Source organism: Corvus brachyrhynchos, unplaced genomic scaffold, assembly GCF_000691975.1.
Source record: "Corvus brachyrhynchos isolate BGI_N302 unplaced genomic scaffold, ASM69197v1 scaffold616, whole genome shotgun sequence".
In the NCBI taxonomy this organism is placed as follows: Eukaryota; Metazoa; Chordata; class Aves; order Passeriformes; family Corvidae; genus Corvus; species Corvus brachyrhynchos.
Genome location: NW_008238831.1, coordinates 77,736 through 84,914, shown reverse-complemented (window position 1 = coordinate 84,914; position 7,179 = coordinate 77,736). Strand labels below are relative to the sequence as shown.

Sequence of the window (7,179 nt, the reverse complement as noted above, 5' to 3'; positions counted from 1 at the left end):
GAAGGTGTGGAGGTGGGTCTCGGTGCTCTGGGCTGGGGACAAGGTGGAGACCAGGCACAGCTGGGACTCGATGGGCTGGGAGGGCTTTTCCAGCCTAAACGATCCCAAAATTCTCCCCCTAGGGCTCCACCCAGCCCCCAGGCAGCCTCACAGAGGCTCTGGAAGCACCAGCGTGTCACTGAGCAGCTTAACCAGCTCTTGCTGCGGGTGAGTGAGGCCCCATCCTCACGCAGGGAGGGGACGAGCAAGGGGAAATCAGGGCTTATGTTTGCCACTGATAAATGCATTAATCTTTCGAGCAGAATTTCAACTACAACCCTTTTCCAGGCACCTCAGCGCTCCCTTATTTTGCAGGCCTTGTAAGGGAATGTGATTTTGCCTTTTAACTGGAGTGTATCTTATGCTAAGCAGCGAGATTAAGCGGAGGGATCCAAAAGAAGTTGCTGAATGGCAGAATTGCCTTTATAAATAACATTAATAATTTATCCGATCCAGGGGTTTTTTGGGTAAATGAAATACCTGCCTCTGTATAAAGCCCGCTGAATAGGTACACATCTCTGCTTTTATGAGGCTGGGATTAAAGAAGGGAAATGCTAAGGGGCTTATCTTCGCTTCAGTTTGCAGCCCTTCCGGCTAATGGCAAATTCATTTAAGGAGCTGCTGTGTTTGTGCCAGCTCTGGCTTTGTTCTCGGCGCTGGAGCTTGGCTGCATTTCCCACCACGGCGCTGGGGAGAGCTGAGAGGAAGCACTTTGCTTTCCTGACCTCAGATTACCAGACAAAAGCCAGCAAGAATCGTTTTCCTCCCCGTTCTGTGCTGCTTAAAGCGTCTGCCGGGCCAGGACCTCCCGTGTGGGAGAGGCTGGGGCTGGATGAGCCCAAGGAGCTTCTGTCGAACGTGTGCTGGGATGCCCCGAGTCCTGCTGCACCAACGGGCGTGAAACGGCAACGTTCGCCGTCCCCAAAGTCCACGAGCTGTCACTTCCCAGCTTTTCTTTCATGCCTGGTGAAAATCAATCCTTTCAGAGTTCACTGAAGGTGAAGGCAACGTTTGCTTTCCATTCAGGGCTGAGCTGTCTTCGGCAGCGAACCTCTCGGAAGGGAGAATAGCAAAAATCAGCAGAAAAAACCCCTCTGAATAATTCCAACTAGGCAAGGGAAAAGCAATTTGCTCTCAGTTATTCCTCAGACAAAAGTATGAATATAAAAAACCATCAGCTATTTACCCTGCCTGGACTGTTTGCATGAGGTTTGTGCCATTCCAGCTTTGCTTCACCGACCCTCAAAGACCTCATCACCGGATCCTCGAGCCATTTAAAGAAATCAGGGGGCTTGGGGGATTTTTTTTTTTTTTTTCCCCATCAGCAAGGCCCAAAAGCAGCGGAAACAAAAGGGGTTCTAAATCTGACCCAAGCTGCTGCTTGTGTGTGCACTGACCTGGATCAGGCCCTGACCGACTCTACGGGCGAGGAGATTTTACCCAAAATTATGTTACAAGCTCTGTGCTCTGCATTCAGAGAGCGAGGCTGTGGCACAGGCAGGTGGGAATTTACAATCTGCTTTAGCAAAACCTGAGATTGTCTTTAGCTGGGTGTTTGAAGGCAGTTTTGTGTCACCCACATCTGCTGCTGCCCAGGCAGGCCCACAATCCCCAGAGCTGTGCTGCCGCAGCGAGGAGAGCAAGCAGAAAGGGAGATGAAGACCTCCTAAGCTTTTATCAAACCCCTCCAAAAAGTCAGGAGATTTGGGGATTATGCCGTGTAATTACATTACCTGCAGAAAAAAGTTGCCTGAGAATTTCCTGTCTTGTGCTGCCAGCGCTTTTCAGCCATTAGTAACACACAACTTCCCATTGTCTTTTCCAGAGGCACAGATGGGCTAATTTTCAGCTACCTGATAATTACACACTGTTTGAAACTATATCAAAAGCTTCCACTCCTGCCATCCTGCAGCAGCCACTCCTGCAGCTCCCAAAGCCCCTGGCTGGGGCGTGCAGGAGTCCCCATCCCTCAGTCCATCTGTCCATCCCGGGGTGGAGCAGAAGAGCCTCCACGCTCCCACTCAGCCTTCCCAGGCTGTTTTTGTAGGGATTTGCACCTTTTCCAAACGGGTTGGAGTCACTGAAGCACCACCAAAAGCATCTGCCTGGCTCCATGCCAGCATTATCCCGGGTTAATATGGGATAGAGCTGCATCAAGGTGGTTCTACTGAAACGCTCATGGGGATGCTGCTGGTGTGGGGAAATGAAGGATAAACCAGCACAAGAAGCTAAAAATCCGCATAACAAGGGTTTAGTCTCAGTTTTCCTGGGCAAAGCTGGGCATCACCAGGCTGGAGAAAGGCAGGATGGACAGGAAGGGTGACGGCCCCTCCTCTAGAGCCAAGGTGGGGGCTGGAGAGCCTCCCTGTCCCCTGATCTCTTCTCTTCAGGAGTGGTTTCTCTGCCAGCTGGGCTCTGATTGGATTTAGAGGGTGTTTTTTCAGTGGGAAAATGCAAAAGTCCTCCCCACTCGTGTGTTTTCTGCTCCCCATCATCAGGTCCTCCTGTTCCCTTATCAAAGAAGGAAATTAAATTGGGTTGACATGACTGGCTCTTGACAAACCCATGTTCTTTGATTTTATTCATCCTTTTACAAGTTGCTCATTTAAGCCTTTCCTCCAGCCTCTTTCAGGGAATTTAGATTAAGATGATTATTCAGGGTTTTTTCTAACCTTTTTTTTTAATATTAAGTCTCCTCTTCAAAGAGAGGTGCTTCTCTCATCTCCAGGGACCTCTGCACCTTCATCAAGTTTGAAGATAACCACCAAGGGTTCGATGTTCCGGGTGCCTCTCATTTTGAATACATTTGACACATCCAAATGGCTCCAAACTCCTTCCCTTCCTCTGGCCTTCCCCACAGTTCCCTTCAAAGCTGTTTCATTCGGTTTCATCCACAATTAACCTTTGGATAAAGATTGAAGCAATGGAGATGGGACAAATCCCTGCTTGGAACGCTCAGTCCGTTCTCCCTCCCCAGGCATTCAGGGCCCTCCACATCTTCCTGTTCTCATTTTACATCTGATTTATCTGCAGGCCCTTCTGGTTGCCTCCAAAACCTTGTGAGCAGCTCCCACTGTGTGTGAACCCGTATTATCCCTCTTTTTCCCCCAGGAATGTGCCTGTTCCCACTCTCCACACGATTCTTCCCAGCTTCCAGGCCCCGCTGCCGCTGTAATGCCATCTAATTATGCTCCTTATCAGCTTTCCCGGGAAGCAGTTTGTTGTTGTGCACCATCTTTGGCGTCTTCTGGGAGCTGCCAGTTCTCCTGCCTTTCCTGATTGCACATTCCCATCCAGGAGAGCTCCTCCAGCACAGCCCTGATGGCTGTCAGCTGCTCATTATTTTGTTATTTCTATCAGCCCGCCTCGCTGTGCCGCTGGGAAGGGACGCTCAGGTGATCCAAAGCTTCTCCTATTCCCCAATCTCTTGGGATGCCAGTTAAGGGCTGGCCTGATAACGCTGCAGAGCTGAAGGGAGGGGGTGGCTGAAAGCTCCTGCAATCCTCCCGGCGGTGACCCGGGGTTGGGACTGAGCGCAGAAGGAGTTCCCTGGGGGAAAGGGATCCAGAGCTGGCCAATTTTCCCGTGTTGGATCACGTGTGGGAAGTGGGGCTCTGGCATCTCCTGTTGTTCTGCATGCACATGGAGATGGGCTGGGAAAGCAGCTCTGCCCATGCCTTGGCTCTTCAGGACCTTCATATCCCCGGCTCAGGAGGACCAAGGTGTCCCCACCTCCTTGTCCCTGTTTTTGGGGTCCCTGCCTCACACTCCTGAAGTTCCTGTGCTGGCACAAACATCTTTTTGTGTCTCCTGCGGCCACGTGGAGTCAAGAGCTGCTGGAAAGGCGTCTCCCAGAGGGAGGAATTCCAGCTGCCCTCGGGGATGTTCCACGCTCGGCTCCCGGCTGTTTCCCGGCGCGATTTAGTCTCAGGTTTAACAAACGCTCTCGCTCGCCTGGAGTAATGAAGCAGAGAGATAAAAGACAGGGCCACGGAAGGTTGTTAAAGAATTACTTGCAAATTAACGTGAGGACAAAGTGTGTGAGTTAATATCGTCTAAAGACCCTTGAAAGCGGCGCTGGCGTGTGCACCCTCCAAGCACCGACATTCCGAGGCACAGCTACACTGGTAAACCGAGCCCAGGGGGCTCGATTAACAGGAAATTTTCAGAATGCCAATTAGAGCAAAGTTTACCGAACAAATTGTTTGCACTTGTACCCTAGAACCATCATGAATTTTAATTCTGCATGGATTTATGTGGCTGAAACAATAATTAAAGATACATGAACGCCTCCCGTTCAGGAGAATCCCCCAGGGCTGCGCTGGAGTTTTGGGTGGGGAAGGGGGTGAGGAGCCTGGTTGGGCAGGAGCTGCTCTCTCCTGGGGGGACTTGGGGTGGAGAAGGCTTTTCCCTGTGGAAATCAGCAGGTTTCCAAGTACTGAGCTCCCGGATTTGTGCTGCGTTTTGTCCTTGATTTCTTTTCTCTCTCTCTTTTCCTTCTTCATTTCTGTAATCTGACGAAGAATGATGCACGGGATGTTCTCCCAATAAACAGTGGCTTCTCTTTTCCTGCATCCCACTTTTGGAGGCTGTGGGATGTTAAATCAGCTCCTTGGCTACCCCAGAACTGGAGTCTTGCCCCTCCCTGCAGCCTGGGAGGGTACATGGGAATCCTTTTTCTCCTTGTCCCTGTTCCTGCTCAGCCAGTCCGGGGTTTGGATGTGGGGGAAAGGTGGATGGGGATGGATCCCTTTTCCCTTCATCCCTGTTTCTGCTGAGGCACTTCCAGGTTTGGATGTGGGGGAGAGGCACATGGGGATCCCTTTTCTCCTTGTCCCTGCTCAGCCAGTCCCAGGTTTGGATGTGGGGGAAAGGTGCCTGGGGATGGATTCCTTTTCTCCTTGTCCCTGCTCCTGCTCAGCCGGTCCTGGGTTTGGATGTGGGGAAAGGCATATGGAGATCCCTCTTCTCCCTATTTCTGCTCAGGCACTTCCCGGTTTGGATGTGGGGAAAGGCACATGAGAATCCTTTTTCTCCTTATCCCTGCTCCTGCTCAGCCAGTTCCCGGTTTGGATGTAGGGGAAAGGTACCTGGGGATGGATCCCTTTTCTCCCTTCTCTCCTTATTCCCACTCAGCCATTCCCAGGTTTTGTTGTGGGGGAAAGGCCTGGAATCCCCAAGGAGCAGTTTTTCCCCCAGGAGGAGTCAGAGCCAGCGGTGTGATGTAAATGTATGTCTTCATTTGAATTCCTCTCCCCCTCTCCTGGTTGCTGGTAAATAAGTTACACATATTTTTAGACGAAGTTATTTTCTGTCACTGCACTTTTAAATGTCAAGCTCCTGGAGAGGAGTCTTCAAGAGAGTTTAAGGTCAGCCAGGCTTTAAGGAAGAAATACAGGTAGGGAAGAGCAGAAGTGGTTGGGCTTTGGTCCAACCTAAGCCTGGCTGTGGTTTCAATGGGGGGAAGCAGGAGCATCCCACACAGAGGTGCCAGCCAGGGGCATGGCTCTCCCTGTCCCTCAGCTATGGAAAAATGGAAAAGTTTGAACAAAAAATGCTGGATGAAAATTCTGTGTTGTGTTGGTTGAGGAGCACTGATGAATAATTCATCCCCCCAAAGGTCAGCTTACAAATGATTAATTAACCTGAAGAGAAGTTGTCCTCATTGGCAACATCCGCTGTCCTGAACAGCTTCATCATGTCTGCATGGGATGTTTAAACACAATTATTTGGGAAAAGGATCGAGGAACCTCAGAGCAAACAGAGAGGGGCCAGCAGCAGGCGTGGGGGGCACAGCGGCTCCTCAGGCTTTGCTAGGCCACTGGGGGGTAAAGCAGGCTCAGGCACTGCTGGACCTGCTGAGATAGGGCTGGGAAGGAGCTGACACTGCACAGAAAACCGTTCAGCATTTGTTTTCCTGCCTTGACGTGGGAGTGTGGCTCTCCTGCCGGCAGCGCTGCTCCCGCGTCTCCCGCTGGGCCTAATGGCTGTGGGGACACGGGCAGGGCAGGCAGGCCTGGCGTCCCAGGGCTCCTGTGTTTGTTAGCAGCCATTGCTCGTGTGCATTTATTAACAAAGTGCTCCTTAAAAGCTCTTCCAGCGTCTGGAGTCACTCCCAGCTCATCCCTGGAGTGTCTCTGCTGGAGCTGCCTCACCCTCAGCCAGGCGCTGAGGAACTGCTGGGGACCCCCTCAACCCCTCTGCCCCCTGATTCAGGCTCCAGAAGAGTCCCCAGCTCTTGCCAGGGTCACTTCTGATGCTGATATTGATTTTTTTAAAATTAATGGGTGTGTTTTACTTTGGCAGAGGCAGTGGCTGAAGGCTGGGCCCCCTCAGTACCTCTCCCAGGACAAAAGCGTGGAAATATTTTCACATAAGAAAGTTGCTGTTCCTCCAGCTCCTTCTTCTTCCTTCCCCTCCCAAAATCAGCAGGATACCGGGCTCTTCTTGCACTAAGAAAAATCTGCCCCTCTCCCTGACATGGCTCCTACATTGCACGAATTAAGTTGATTTATTCTTACCTTTTTTAATCCATAAAGTGGCAAAAGCAGCACGTTCACACCTGAGTGCTTCCTGTCCTGGAGCGGGGAAGGCTTCCCAAATGTTTCAGCTCAGCTCCACCGTTTCCAGGAGCAGAGGGATCCCAGAAAGCACAGAAGGAGTCTGGGGGAAAACACAACAGAATTTTCCATTGGGAGCAGTTGGGTTTAACTTTGTCGAGCAGGGCTGGACACCAGAAGGGGAGTCTGAAGTGCTGCTGGGTGCGGAGCCTGAACTGGGTTCAGTGACCCATACTGGTCCTCCTGGTCACTGAACTGGGCACCTGGGGTTCAAACTGAAAGGGAAGATTAGGTTGGATATGTGGGAGGAATCGCTGGCTGGGAGGGTGGGCAGGCCCTGGCACAGGGTGCCCAGAGCAGCTGGGGCTGCCCCTGGATCCCTGGCAGTGCCCAAGGCCAGGCTGGACATTGGGGCTTGGAGCAGCCTGGGATGGTGGGAGGTGTCCCTGCCCATGGCAGGGGTGGGATGGGATGATTTTAAAGGTCCCTTCCAATCCAAACCTTTCTGGGATTCCCTGATTCTGCACAATTGTCTGTGGGCCTGAGTGCTGATGGAGCCTCTGGATTCAACCCAGAAACG

General features: G+C 51.7%; 1 long non-coding RNA gene across 2 annotated transcripts in view; it reads right to left on the bottom strand.

Annotated features, from left to right (window-relative positions):
* Nucleotides 1-436: 436 nt before the first annotated feature.
* LOC108447632 overlaps nt 437-7,179 on the bottom strand; it is a 21,390-nt gene continuing 14,647 nt past the window's right edge. The window contains exons 2-3 of one of the 2 annotated variants that reach the window (XR_001863293.1): nt 6,561-6,702; nt 437-1,090 (exon numbers count right to left, since the gene is read on the bottom strand). This is a non-coding gene — a long non-coding RNA (uncharacterized LOC108447632). Of the gene's footprint in view, nt 6,703-7,179 lie in introns of both variants that reach the window. The other variant, XR_001863292.1, reaches the window with a different exon arrangement.